Genomic DNA, 13,102 nt, shown 5'->3' with positions numbered 1-13,102 from the left:
TTTTATTTACTGTGGCAGAGGCGGACAAATTCCTGGGGGAACTAAATGTGACAAAATTAATGGGACCGGACCTAGTCTCACCATGGCTGCTGAGGGAGGCTGCAGAAGTACTCGGTCACCCGGTGTCTACTCTTTTGTAATTGAGACAGGAAGTCTCCCAAATGTCTGAAAAAGGCAAATGTGGTCCCAATATTCAAAAAAGGGGATACAAAGGAGGCACTAAACTACAGACCAGTGTCATTGACAAGTATTCCTTGTAAAGTGCTGGAGAAAGTCATCAATGAAAGTGGAGCAGCTTGAGAGGAAGGACTTTGTGACAAAAAATCAGAATAGATTACAATTATATGTCTGACAAACTTGATTGAGTTCTATGACAAGGTATGATACTTTTAATGATTTGTCTTATCGTAAGATCTTTATTATAAGACAGGAGGAAAAGGAAGGCTGAGTAGACTATCAAAAAACATTTACCACTGTTCCCCATGAAAGAACGTTGTTCAAGATGGAGAGCCAGGGGCGCGGTCAAAGAGGAGGTTTCAAGCTGGAAGAATGAAGCAAGTGGGGTCCCACAAGGCTCTGTCCTGGGACCGCTGATGTTCCTAATTTATGTGAATGATCTGCTCAAGGGAGTGAGCTATGACGTGACAATGTTTGTAGACGATGCAAAGCTTATGAAGAACGTGAAAACAGATGAGGACTTTAGAAAGTTACACAAGGCCTTGACAAACTCTAGGTGTAATCAGACAAATGGTTGCTGGAATTCAAGCCCAACAAGTGTAAGGTAATGTAGATGAGAAAGGGAGAAAGGAGACCAGAAGGCATCTACACCATAAGGGGAGGGCAACTACAGGAATCAGAAGGAGAGAAGGATCTGGGAGTGGATATAATTCCGACACTCACAGCAGAAGCACTCATAAACCGGATAATATTGGCCGCATATTGGAAATTGGTATATGTATGAACATCATTTACAGACTTGAATTGGGACTCCTTGAAAGCAATCTACACAATATTTGCTCGACCAATGATGGAATACGCATCACAAGTCTAGAATCCGCACCATTCAAAGCATAAAGTCAACATTTAAAATGTACAAAAGGTTTGCAACAAGATTGGTGCCAGAGGTAAGAGTGTTAAGCAATGAAGATGGCTAATGGAACTAAATGTCACAACCCAAGATGACAGGAGGAACAGAGGGGATATGATTCCAATTTACCAGATGCTGAAGAGAATAGATAAGGAGGACAAGGATAGACTCTTCAGATTCAAAGAGAACAGGACAAGAAGACACAGGTGACATCTGAAAACGCAAAGAGCCGTTGGGACGTAAGAAAGCACTCGTACCCAACATGCCTGACCAGGTACTGTCTTCACGTTTAAGGCACCATTAAGACAACACTTACCTGCCTGATGACCATCCCCAACATGCCTGACCAGGTACCATCTTCACGTTTAAGGCACCATTAAGACAACACTTACCTGCCTGATGACCATCCCCAACATGCCTGACCAGGTACCGTCTTCACGTTTAAGGCACCATAAAGACAACACTTACCTGCCTGATGACCATCCCCAACATGCCTGACCAGGTACCGTCTTCACGTTTAAGGCACCATAAAGACAACACTTACCTGCCTGATGACCATCCCCAACATGCCTGACCAGGTACCATCTTCACGTTTAAGGCACCATTAAGACAACACTTACCTGCCTGATGACCATCCCCAACATGCCTGACCAGGTACCGTCTTCACGTTTAAGGCACCATTAAGACAACACTTACCTGCCTGATGACCATCCCCAACATGCCTGACCAGGTACCGTCTTCACGTTTAAGGCCCCAAGACCCATCAGGAGGCCGCAGGTACATGTACCTGGCGCCGAGAAAACTCAGACTGTTTTATGTGTATAATAACACTTTGAAAACTAATAACATTCATCGTTATGTATACATGCATTATTATGTGTACATGTATCTTTATGTGTACATGTAACATTATGTGTACCTGTATCATTATGTGTAAATGTATCATTATGTTTATATATATCAATATGTGTACATGTGTCATGATGTGAACATGTATCATTGTGGACATATATCTTTGTTCACATGTATCATTATGTTTACATGTATCATTATGTGTACATGTATCATGTACATGTACATTAATAACTTGCACCGTTATGTGTACATGCATTATTATGCGTACATGTATCATTATGTGTACATGTAACATTATGTGTACCTGTATCATTATGTGTAAACGTATCATTATGTTTATATATATTAATATGTGTACATGTGTCATGATGTGAACATGTATCATTGAGGACATAAATCAATGTTTACATGTATCATTATGTTTACATGTATCATTATGTGTACATGTTTCATTATGTTTACATCATATCATTATATGTACATGATCAATGTGTGTACATGTATCATTATGTTTACATTATATCATTATATGTATATGATCAATGTGTGTACATGTATCATTATGTTTACATGTATCATTATGTTTACATGTATAAATATATGTACAACTATCTTAATGTGTTCATGTATAATTATGTGTACAAGTATCATTATGTGTACATCTATCATTATGTGTACAGGTCTCATTATGTGTACATGTATCATTATGTGTACATGTATCATTATGTGTATACAAGTATCATTATGAGCTCATGTATCATTATGTGTACATGTATCATTATTTGTACATGTATTAAGTATACATGTATCATTATGTGTACATGTATCATTATTTGTACATGTATTATGTATACATGCATCCTTATGTATGCATGTATCATTATACATGCATACATATATCATTGTCATGGCATGTCATGTGACACCACGTGCGCCATCGGTAGAGGAAGTTACAGTTACATCTGTTGCTACACGGCTGACCTTGCAAGGGTGAATAGTTATAGTTATACAACGGAGATGCACTGTTATGGAATACTACAACTAGACGCTGAGGGTCTTCATTCTCCAATCACGGGTGCCACTGACCACTCTGGGAGCCCCCCTAAGTCATGCCAAGAGGTGGATCACTGTACGTTATCCAACCTTGAACCCATGAAGGAGAGGCGGAAGCTCAGCTCACACTGCAGCACCTCTAACCTGCAGCCCGATGCACCTTCACTTAGCTTACCCGCTCGTAACAGGAAAACTTCTCCCGTATGTCCCGGAACTCACGAGAGGTGTTCATATTACTAGGTCGCCAGCTGGGTGTTCAGTCTCTCCGCCCCAGCAACGCTTCACTGTAAATCTCATAGGGTGTTGTTACGGACCCGGATCCAGCGTCCGAGCCTGCAGCAGTGACGACCACGCCATCTGTGGGTCTGCTCCCGAAACCCCCTCCAAATGGACGACGACACCTGGTGAGGACGAGGTGTACTGGCCACAAGGGCCAGTTTCCAGTCCTGTTCAGCTCACAACACAGCCGCTGCTGACCTCTGGTGAGGTGGTGCTCAGACGACAACGCCATCTATGGAGTGAATAGGAGGGCGTTTGGGTCTGAGCCGGTAAGTGACATGTCCTAGTGTGTCTCTATTATTGATGACGTGTCTGCTTACAGAGTCGACCTGGGACTGCTGTAAGGGAAGTTGAGTCAGTCTACCCAAGGCAGCCGTCTCGACACCAAGTGTTTTGCTGCAGCAGCTGTGAGTCACCTCCCGGATGAACACTGTGGTGTTACCCTGCCTGTGAAGCGGCAGTTGAAAGATTGTCATACCCGGGACTGGCTGGTGGAGACGCTTAACCACTGGGGTATTTCGGAAAGGAGAGTGATCTGTGGTATCACACGAGGCTCCTGACTAGGGCGCTACCCTAGTATCGCTCGTGGCGTGGCCTAACCAGCGTTGCTGATTCGGAACCTGCCAGCCATCTGCTGGACTTGTGGTTGACGGCCTCCACGGCCGTGCCCCCAGTGGAACAGTGTTTTGGCTGACCTGTGGCCGGGGTAGACTCAGCTTCCCGAAGGATTCGTCGTGAGGCCACGAGAGCACCGAGAGCTTGGCACCGAGAGGATCCAGGGTCTTCAGAAGAAGACGACAGTGTATTATAGTGTTTATACTACCCCCCCCCCCCGTGTAATCGTTTATATATATTTATTGGTGACGGTGATCATTATATTATATTAAGTTTTTTACTTTATTTCCCTTCCCCTTTTAATTTACTTGCGTTACGGATCACATCCCTTGAAAGCCACTACTGGCTTGGGGACGGATACCCTTCCTCTAACAACATCAGAGTAAGAACCCAGTTGCGACCCAAGAGGGCCGTAACAGGTGTTGCCAGCCAAGGATGTCTTTTTCATAGTCTAGTGTAGTGTGGTGCACATAAAGTATCACTTTCAAAAATGTTCAAAGAGATGGAGGGCGCACACAAAGTCAGTGCTAAAGACGTAACAAAATTTACTAGAAAAAATCTACATTAAACATGCAAGGAATATATATACGTAAGTAAACAGGAAGAATGTTGTATTGTGGGTTGGCGTTGTGGTGTTGTCGTTGATCCTTCATTATGGACAACACAACCCACAACTCGGTAGAGTGCTTATACTTTACCAGGAGATCACCCTGGGCCCTTCTGGCTCTTGGAGAGGGGCTCAACGTCACACGTTTAAGGTATGCGGCTCCAATACTTAGCCTCGTTGTCACGTGCACACACCCACTCGAGCCGCTGTGACTTCCCACTCTCTCCTTATGTGATATGATCTCAATCCCCTTTGACTTATTAATTTTCCGTTCTACCCTGTCCACAGCGGTGGTTCTTGGTTCTTTCTCTCTCTCTCTCTCTCTCTCTCTCTCTCTCTCTCTCTCTCTCTCTCTCTCTCTCTCTCTCTCTCTCTCTCTCTCTCTCTCCTTCTTTACTACTTCCTGGGAAGCCTCACTAGGACAAGGGCAAACACCAGCAAATTTGAATACATTTACTGGACAAAGCACATACACAATATATACACACATATAATAATAATGAATCCTATGCTCCATAATATTACAATCAGGTTGCACTCCAACACCATCAGAACTCTATCATCTGCTTATCAAGTGGTATCCTATCTCCTGATTTACCACCTAATACTACCAACCTCCTCAAGTAGGTCAAGTCTCATAAGACAATGTTGCACTATCAGCAAGAGAATATATATCTATAAACACATACAAGGAAAACCAGCGTATGAATGCAATAACATAAATATTAGTATAAATGTTCCTTGATATACAACAATGATCAATCGATCACCCTATCAGTCCTAGAACACATATGTATGTCTCTGCAGGTAATCCAGCCTACGACTGTAACTATACTTCAGTATAAGTACTCCTTGGCACAAAAATGGCAAACAATCACTCACCTTTCACTGCGTCTTGCACGCTAATGACAACCAAACACTCTACCAACTCCCTACAAGTAATCAACCAGAACTTCCCTTCCACATCTGGAAGCTCACTACCCTGACATCTTCAGGTTCTTCCGGGTTTAACTACCAGGGTCCTCCACAGCTCTCCTTGCTGCTACACCATGAAGTCTTCCTTGATCGACAATGGTGCTTAACCACTGGTATCACAAAACTTGTGAAGCTTCATTCCATTACTCCTCCTCTCACAGCTTGAGATCCTCTTCCTCACTGTAAGGCTGCTCTCCCACAGAGCTCAGTACTTTCCACTACCTTGGAGTCTCATCAACTACTCCCTCTGTGCTGGCTTCGAAGTTCTCAGCAACTTCTTCCCCAAAGACAAACCAGCAACCCATTGACACGCCAATAAAAATGTTTCCTTATAAACACATAGACGAAATAATCCACACAATATGTTTGCATCCAACATCTATCTGCTCTCTACATACTGTGAGAGTGGACTCCCCCGTTTGGGCTGGTCCATGCTCCGCCCGGCCAGGCGGCCCTGGAGGCAACTACCCCACCAGGAGCTGGGCTCCCTCAGTCATCTGCCAGCGCTCAGAGGAGACAGACATCGCTCCGTCCTCCAGGACGTTTCTCCATCTCCACTCTCTTATTTTAGGCCTTCCTGCCTTACCAAAACATGTCTAACTTATCAATAAACATTCGCTACTGTCGCCGGGCACACGACCAACTACAAGTAATCATTATAAACTGGCTTAAAATCGTGCTTACCATAGATTGTCTAGTCGAGGACGCTCTCTCTCTGACGAAGTCTGAACAGGGCGCTCCCACGGCCCACGATAATGTATCTGGGCGGCTTAACAAACTCTCCATGCCGTCCAGGACTTGAGACCACAACGTTCCCAGCACGATTCCACAGCTGGAACGTCTGCACACTTCCTTCCTCTTGAAGGTATATCACTAGGGGTTCCTCTCTGACAGGAGCTCACACAGAGCACAACTTCCCCTCACAATGTCTGGTACTCAAGTGGGGTCAGAGCCCTCTCAAAGTGAGCCTCACGCCTCCAGCAAATTATCCACATCTCATAACCAGTCATTTATCTATTTTCTTATTCACTGCCCATTATCTTAAATTGTTTATCAAATCCAACCAACTATTTTACATCTGTGTCTTCACCTCTATGTTTCCTAGACCTTCTAGTCAGGTCAGGTCTGATAGAATAATTCTCAAAGGGGAGACTCATTTTTCGGCTACCTGGGATCATAACACTCCCTCGCCCTTGTTTTTGAGAATTATTCTAGTGGCTAGGCTCGAGATAACGCATCAGCTACTACATTGTCTCGCCCTCTTATGTGCGTTATCACCAGGTCATACTCTTGGAGCAATAAAAAGCATCTGGTTAACCTCTGGTTCGCATGCTTCATTTTCCTCAGGAAAACTAGGGGATTATGGTCTGTATACACCGTCACTGGGTGTCCTCCCCCACTCACATACACTTCGAAATGTTTCAATGCCATCACCAGGGCCAAAGTCTCTTTCTCGACCGTACTGTATGACCTCTGGTGCTTAACGAACTTCTTCGAGAAGAAGGACACGGGGCGATAAATTCTATCACTCTGCTGCGTCAGTACAGCTCCAGCCCCTATATCACTGGCATCTACAAATAACGTAAACGGCGCTCCAAAATCTGGCGACACTAGTACAGGCGCCTCGGTCAACAGTCTTTTGGTCTTTTCAAACGCTTCTTGTGCTGTTCCATTCCACTCCCACGTCTTGCTCTTTGATAGCAAACTCGTCATAGGAGCGGCTATGGCGGAGAAATTTCCGCAGAACTTCTGGTAATATCCAATCATACCGAGGTATCTCAACAATTCTTTCTTACTCCTGAGCACCGGGAAATTGTCAATGGCCTCCACCTTTGTTCTTACCGGAGCAACCTCGCCTTGCCCTAGTATATACCCAAGGTACTCCAGGCGGGCTCTCCCGAACTCACTTTTTGCTAAGTTGATCGTCATGTTGGCCTTCTCCAACCGATCGAACAAATCTAAAAGTCGATCCACGTAATCCTTCCAGGAATCAGCGAACACCACAATATCATCGATGTACACTGCACATCCGGTCGAGCCTTGTAATACCTGATTCATTACTTGTTGGAAACAACTACCACTATTCTTCATTCCAAACGGCACCACTTTATATTGGTACAAGCTGTTGGGTGTTACGAACGCTGAGATCCTCTTAGCCTCCTCGGATAGGGGAATCTGGTAGTATCCCTTCAGCAGGTCTATTTTCGAGACATACCGTGCACTCCCAATCCGATCTATGCAATCATCAATGCGTGGTATCGGGAACAAGTCAGCGACTGTGACTGCATTCACTTTCCTGTAATCGGTGCAGAACCGGTATGTGCCATCACTCTTCTTCACGAAGAGGCACGGCGAACTCCAGTCACTGTTGCTAACCTCTGCCAAGTCGTTATCTAGCAGATATTGTACTTCTGCTCTCATCACCACTGCTTTTTCCGGGTTAACTCTGTAAGGGTGCTGCTTGATGGGGTCAGCACTCCCTACATTTACTTCATGCACCGTTCCGCAGTGTCTTCTGGGCACGTCCGTGAATAACGACTTATTCCTCCGTAGGATCTCCACTAGCTCCTGGCGTTGGTCATCCTCCAAATGACCCAGACGCTCACCTATCTTGGCTAGGCTTTCTGTATTCGATACCTTCGTGCCATCGGCCCTCTCTAACTTACAGTTTTCCTCTTCTATTCCTTTGCTGTCTCCCACACAAAGCACAGTCGTCTGCAACGGTGTTTCCATCTGTTCCTCATCGCCTAGAGGCTTATCTCTGTCATAGTACCTCTTTATCATGTTCACGTGGCAAACCTGTGACTTCCTCGGACGATCTGGCATGTGTATTACATAATTCACATCCCCTAGTGCCTTCTGGATGGTATATGGTCCACTCTACTTATTGTTTCCATCCTCCGTTTCCTCGTCTTCTTCTCTTCACGTCCAGAGTCAGACATCTACTGTCTGTACCTCCTCTGTCGTCTTCACACTTCCATCTACTGCCATTATACTTCCGTCTCCCGTCTTCATACTTCACTCCCTCGTCTTCACCGACGATCCTCCCTTTCGTCTCCTCATTTATCCGAGACCTCATCCTGTTTGACTTCCATCGAGTCCTCGGCTTTCTTCTATTCCTCCATGCTTGTAATTTCCCCCTCACAATGTCTGGTACTCAAGTGGGGTCAGAGCCCTCTCGAAGCGAGCATCATGCCTCCAGCAAATTATTCACATCTCATAACCAGTCATTTATCTATTTTCTTATTCACTGCCCATTATCTTAAATTGTTTATCAAATGCAACCAACTATTTTACATGTGTCTTCACCTCTATATTTCCTAGACCTTCTAGTCAGGTCAGGCCTGATAGAATAATTCTCAAAGGGGAGACTCATTTTTCGGCTACCTGGGATCATAACAGTTGGCAGTTTTCCTCTTGCCGCTTCCGGCAAAGGGACCTCTGCCCGACACTGGTGCGGCTCCCTCCTCGTCGGCACACTGTCGCCTCGGGTCTGCCACACTCGCCAGCCGCTGCCTTAACACAGGTAGTAGATATATATGTGCTGACCTATAGCCTAACCTACTCCTAAGACACTCGGAAACACGCTACTGTTTGTATAGTAATAATGGCCCAAACTCGCTTAGTTCTCAAGGGACAATGGGAGGGAAATAATGATCTACCTTATCACATCCTGTTACAAAACGCCTGAACTCCAGTGGTCATAATGGTCCTCGGTTCCTGGGTCGTCCCTTGTGGTTCAGGTCGAGAATCATAGGTCCACGGGCGTCGTGTAGATACACGTCTTTTCCGTTATCACTCCTGGAATTGCAGTCGCTCCCACTGGCCCGGCCAGCAGTTCCTGCGCAAGTCGTCTCCCTCACTGGTGTCCTCAAGTCTTGGTGGGAAGCTGATATATCCGCCGCCATGCTGTATGAGGACTGGTCCCAGTGAACCTTCACTAAGACCAGTCCTCATAGGTCCGGACATGATGCTTCCCTTCCATTCACCAGTGCATGTGACCCAGTCACTAGCAGCTCTGCGTTGGGTTGGGACCCTCTGGCGGAGTACCACTTAATGCTCCCGCCGCATCGCCATTCCCACTTCCCTCCAAGACTAACAACGCACAGTCCTCGGCGCCCTTACACCGTTGAAACTCGGCTTCCTCGTACTCCCTGAAGTATAGTAGTCTTCTGTAGTAACTATGCATATGCACTACTGCATATATCCACTGGGCAAGGCTCCTAAACCTCCAAACTCGAGAGCCCCTTTATCGCACGTCTGCTCTCTGCGAAAGGCTGTGTAAATCTGAGCGCCCGGCACTCTCCAAGCCCTCAGGTGCCGCCTGCCCAGTGACATCACAACCCAAGGGATGGCCCCCTATTGGTCAGCTTCGGCACGTGACCTGGACAAGCCAATCGCCAAGCTGCTGGTGCCCTCAAGTTCTGGTGGGAAGCTGATATATTCGCCGCCATGCTGTATACCTGAAGGGGGTAAGCCCCTTTGTAAGAACATTTTTAATCTCGGCGTTTTCTCCTCAAATACGTACTCTCGCCACTCGTCACTCATACCAAAAGAATCCCTGCATCTCAGGGTACATGCAGGACGTAGAGATATGACTTTTCTTACTGGCTAAGGAAAGATATGGGAGAGGGCACTGTAACAGTGTACATGTATCGTTATGTGTACATGTATCACTATGAGTACATATTTTATTATGTGAACAAGTATCATTATGTGTAAAAGTATCATTATGTGTACATATATCATTATGTGTACATATATCATGATGTTTAAATGTATCATTATGTTTTCATGTATCATTATGTTTTCATGTATCATTATGTTTTCACGTATCATTATATGTACATGTAACATTATATGTACATGTATCATATGTGTACATCAATCATTATGTTTACATGTATCATTATGTATTCATTGTTATGATCCAGATATCTGTTAAATGAATAACTGACTTTTAACATATGTAGATAAAAATATGAAGGTAAGAAAAAATGTAAATTGAATTAATCCGTTCCACACTCCCCCAAAAATTAACTTCAAAGTAAATTTTATACCTATTTCACCCAAATCTTCAGTACTAAAGTATGTACAAGTTACTACTTACCATTATTGCTGAGTCTTGTTGGCGTATGGAAGACAGTGAGGAGGGGGAGGGGGGGGGAGGAGTAGAGGTGTTAGTGTTTGGAAAAGGAGTCCCCATATATTTTAACATCTGGCAGTGATTATAAATATCTGTCACACTGAACGAACCTTTTTTGACATTTTCCTCTTTTCATTTTTTTTCATTTTTTATATTTTTTTTATTTTTTATAGAAAATAGAACAGCCTGCCTGACACAAACTGAACGAACCTTCTTGATATTTTTTTTCAAATTTTGTTCAATTTTTGCTATTTTTAATTTTTTTATTTTTTTTTATAGAAAATGGAGCAGCCTACCTGACATACACGGAACAAACCTTTTTGACATTTGATATTTCTTTCAATTTATATTTTTGTATTTTTTCATTTATATATTTTTTGTAGAAAATGGAGCAACCTTCTTGATATACACTGAATGAACCATTTTGACCTTTTTTCAGATTCTTTCAATTTTTTTATCTTTTCATTTTTTTTTTTACAGAAAATGGAGGAGCCTACCTGACATACATTGAACGAACCTTTTTGACATTTTTTTCAAATGTTTAAAAAACTAAATCTAAACATCAGGCAGTGATGACTTCTCTAGGGGTACACTCTCTGGCACGTTTTGCCTGCATACCACTAGGACCTACTTGTGGCTCCCTGCTCTTCTCGCTAAAAACCTGTCTAGTGACACTTGTTTTTCCCCTACGTTGTAGCACTTGTCTGAAGTGAGACATCACAATGTCATTAAAAATTTTAGGTTAATACAACGACCAACTACAGCTTGCTTTTGTTGAATTAATTACAACTTACCAACATCCTCAAGTGTTTGTGTTCTTTGCTTCGTGATTGTTGATACGCCTTTCGCCACTTTAGCACTCATAATGTCCTTTTTCTTAGCAATGTGCATATCATTGACCAACCCGTTCTCGCAAATTTAATAAGTCAATATTGACTTATTAAATATGTGCATAGGTGACATACTTAACATAATACATACCCTTAAAAAGATTCATAGAAAACACCGACCTTACCTAACCTTGTTAGTATCTTAAGATAAGCATCTTATTGCTTCGTAATTACAATTATTACCTAACCTATAATAGGTATAGGTTAAGTAATAATTGTAATTACGAAGCAATAAGATGCTTATCTTAAGATATTAACAAGGTTAGGTAAGGTTGGTGTTTTCTATGAATCTTTTTAAGGGTATCTATTATGTTTAGTATATCACCTATGCACGTAGTTAATAAGTCAATATTGACTTTACGAATTTGCGAGAACGGGTTGCGTTGACATAGATTTGTTGTACTGCCTTGCTAGTTCAACAACCCGTGTACCATTTTCATGTTTACGAATGATCTCTTGTTTTTCTTCGATGGTCATTCTCATATGATTTCTTGGCTTGAACCTTACCACTGGCTTTCTTGGGATCCATGGTGACATAAATAACTAACTTTTATGTTCAAATAGCCAAAAATCCGAAAAAACTAAAATTCTTTGCAAAGCATTCAGGCGCAATAGTTACTGGGCGGGAGGCACTGGTAAACTGAGGCACGATCGTCGTGCCACCATGTGCTAGGTCGGCCATACACTTATCAACAAACTTCGTTTCCCTAGGCAAAGTTCGTAACCCGATTCAAATTTTCGAAGAAATCGGGCTTGTAACCCGAAAAGTTTGTAAAGAGGGGCATCTGTAAGGCGAGGTACCACTGAAGTAGGATGCATCCATTTATTGAAGTCTATTGTTGTAGATGAGGGACGAGAGTGTGATTGATGTAGTTTGTATGTAATGGCTTGTATTAGATGTTTAGTATGATGAAATGTGAGGGCGCGCAAGAGCGACCCTTTTGTAGTTAAGGTGTATTGTTGGCCTCCTCTGGCCATCGGCTGAGGCGTGGCGGTATGTTGGCGATCAGGCGATACCAACTGTATCGTACTGGTAGACATGCTTGAGAACTTTGCTGGATGTTTCATTGGCCAAGAGTAGTTTTGTAGATCTCTGGAGTTATTCATTTAAGTGGGTAAATACAATATTTATGTAAATAAATACATAAATGCTTAAATACAAGTAAATTTACCTTCTATGTAATATTCATTCTTTATGTTGAATTTCCATGCTTATGTGAAAGCGTGAATCAACTCTCACATCAGTTGTTCATGCGGTTCCTGTTGCCATTCACGTCGTGTTTCATTTACAGAAATCGTGTGTACCTGTTAGTATTCAGTTAGGAGCCTACAATAGGTAGTGCTTATGTATATACCCATCACCTGTGAGGGTGAGTCTTGGTTAGCTTCCTTAGTCGTGGTTAGGAGTATAATTTATTCAAGTCTGTAATTAACTTGGCACGAGGTAAGCCTGCCACCTGATGTAGGAGGGGGACTTATGTTTAAGTACGATGTAAGTTCTTATATCAGATTCGTATATGTTTAACCAGTAATTACCAGCTTTGTGCAACTCAGCAGTTTCTAAGTAAATGAATGGTCATTTGAGAGATATGGAA

At 43.2% G+C, this 13,102-nt stretch overlaps 1 long non-coding RNA gene across 1 annotated transcript in view; it reads right to left on the bottom strand.

Moving 5' to 3' along the window:
- Positions 1–1,782: 1,782 nt before the first annotated feature.
- The window catches only part of LOC123766631 (uncharacterized), a 36,886-nt gene continuing 25,566 nt past the window's right edge, over positions 1,783–13,102 (bottom strand). Inside the window, exon 3 of the long non-coding RNA XR_011223483.1 lies at positions 1,783–1,874. This is a non-coding gene — a long non-coding RNA (uncharacterized lncRNA). The remainder of the gene's footprint in view (positions 1,875–13,102) is intronic.

The sequence above is a fragment of the Procambarus clarkii genome, chromosome 62 (assembly GCF_040958095.1).
Source record: "Procambarus clarkii isolate CNS0578487 chromosome 62, FALCON_Pclarkii_2.0, whole genome shotgun sequence".
Classification (NCBI taxonomy): Eukaryota; Metazoa; Arthropoda; class Malacostraca; order Decapoda; family Cambaridae; genus Procambarus; species Procambarus clarkii.
This window is presented reverse-complemented; position numbering and strand designations above follow the sequence as displayed.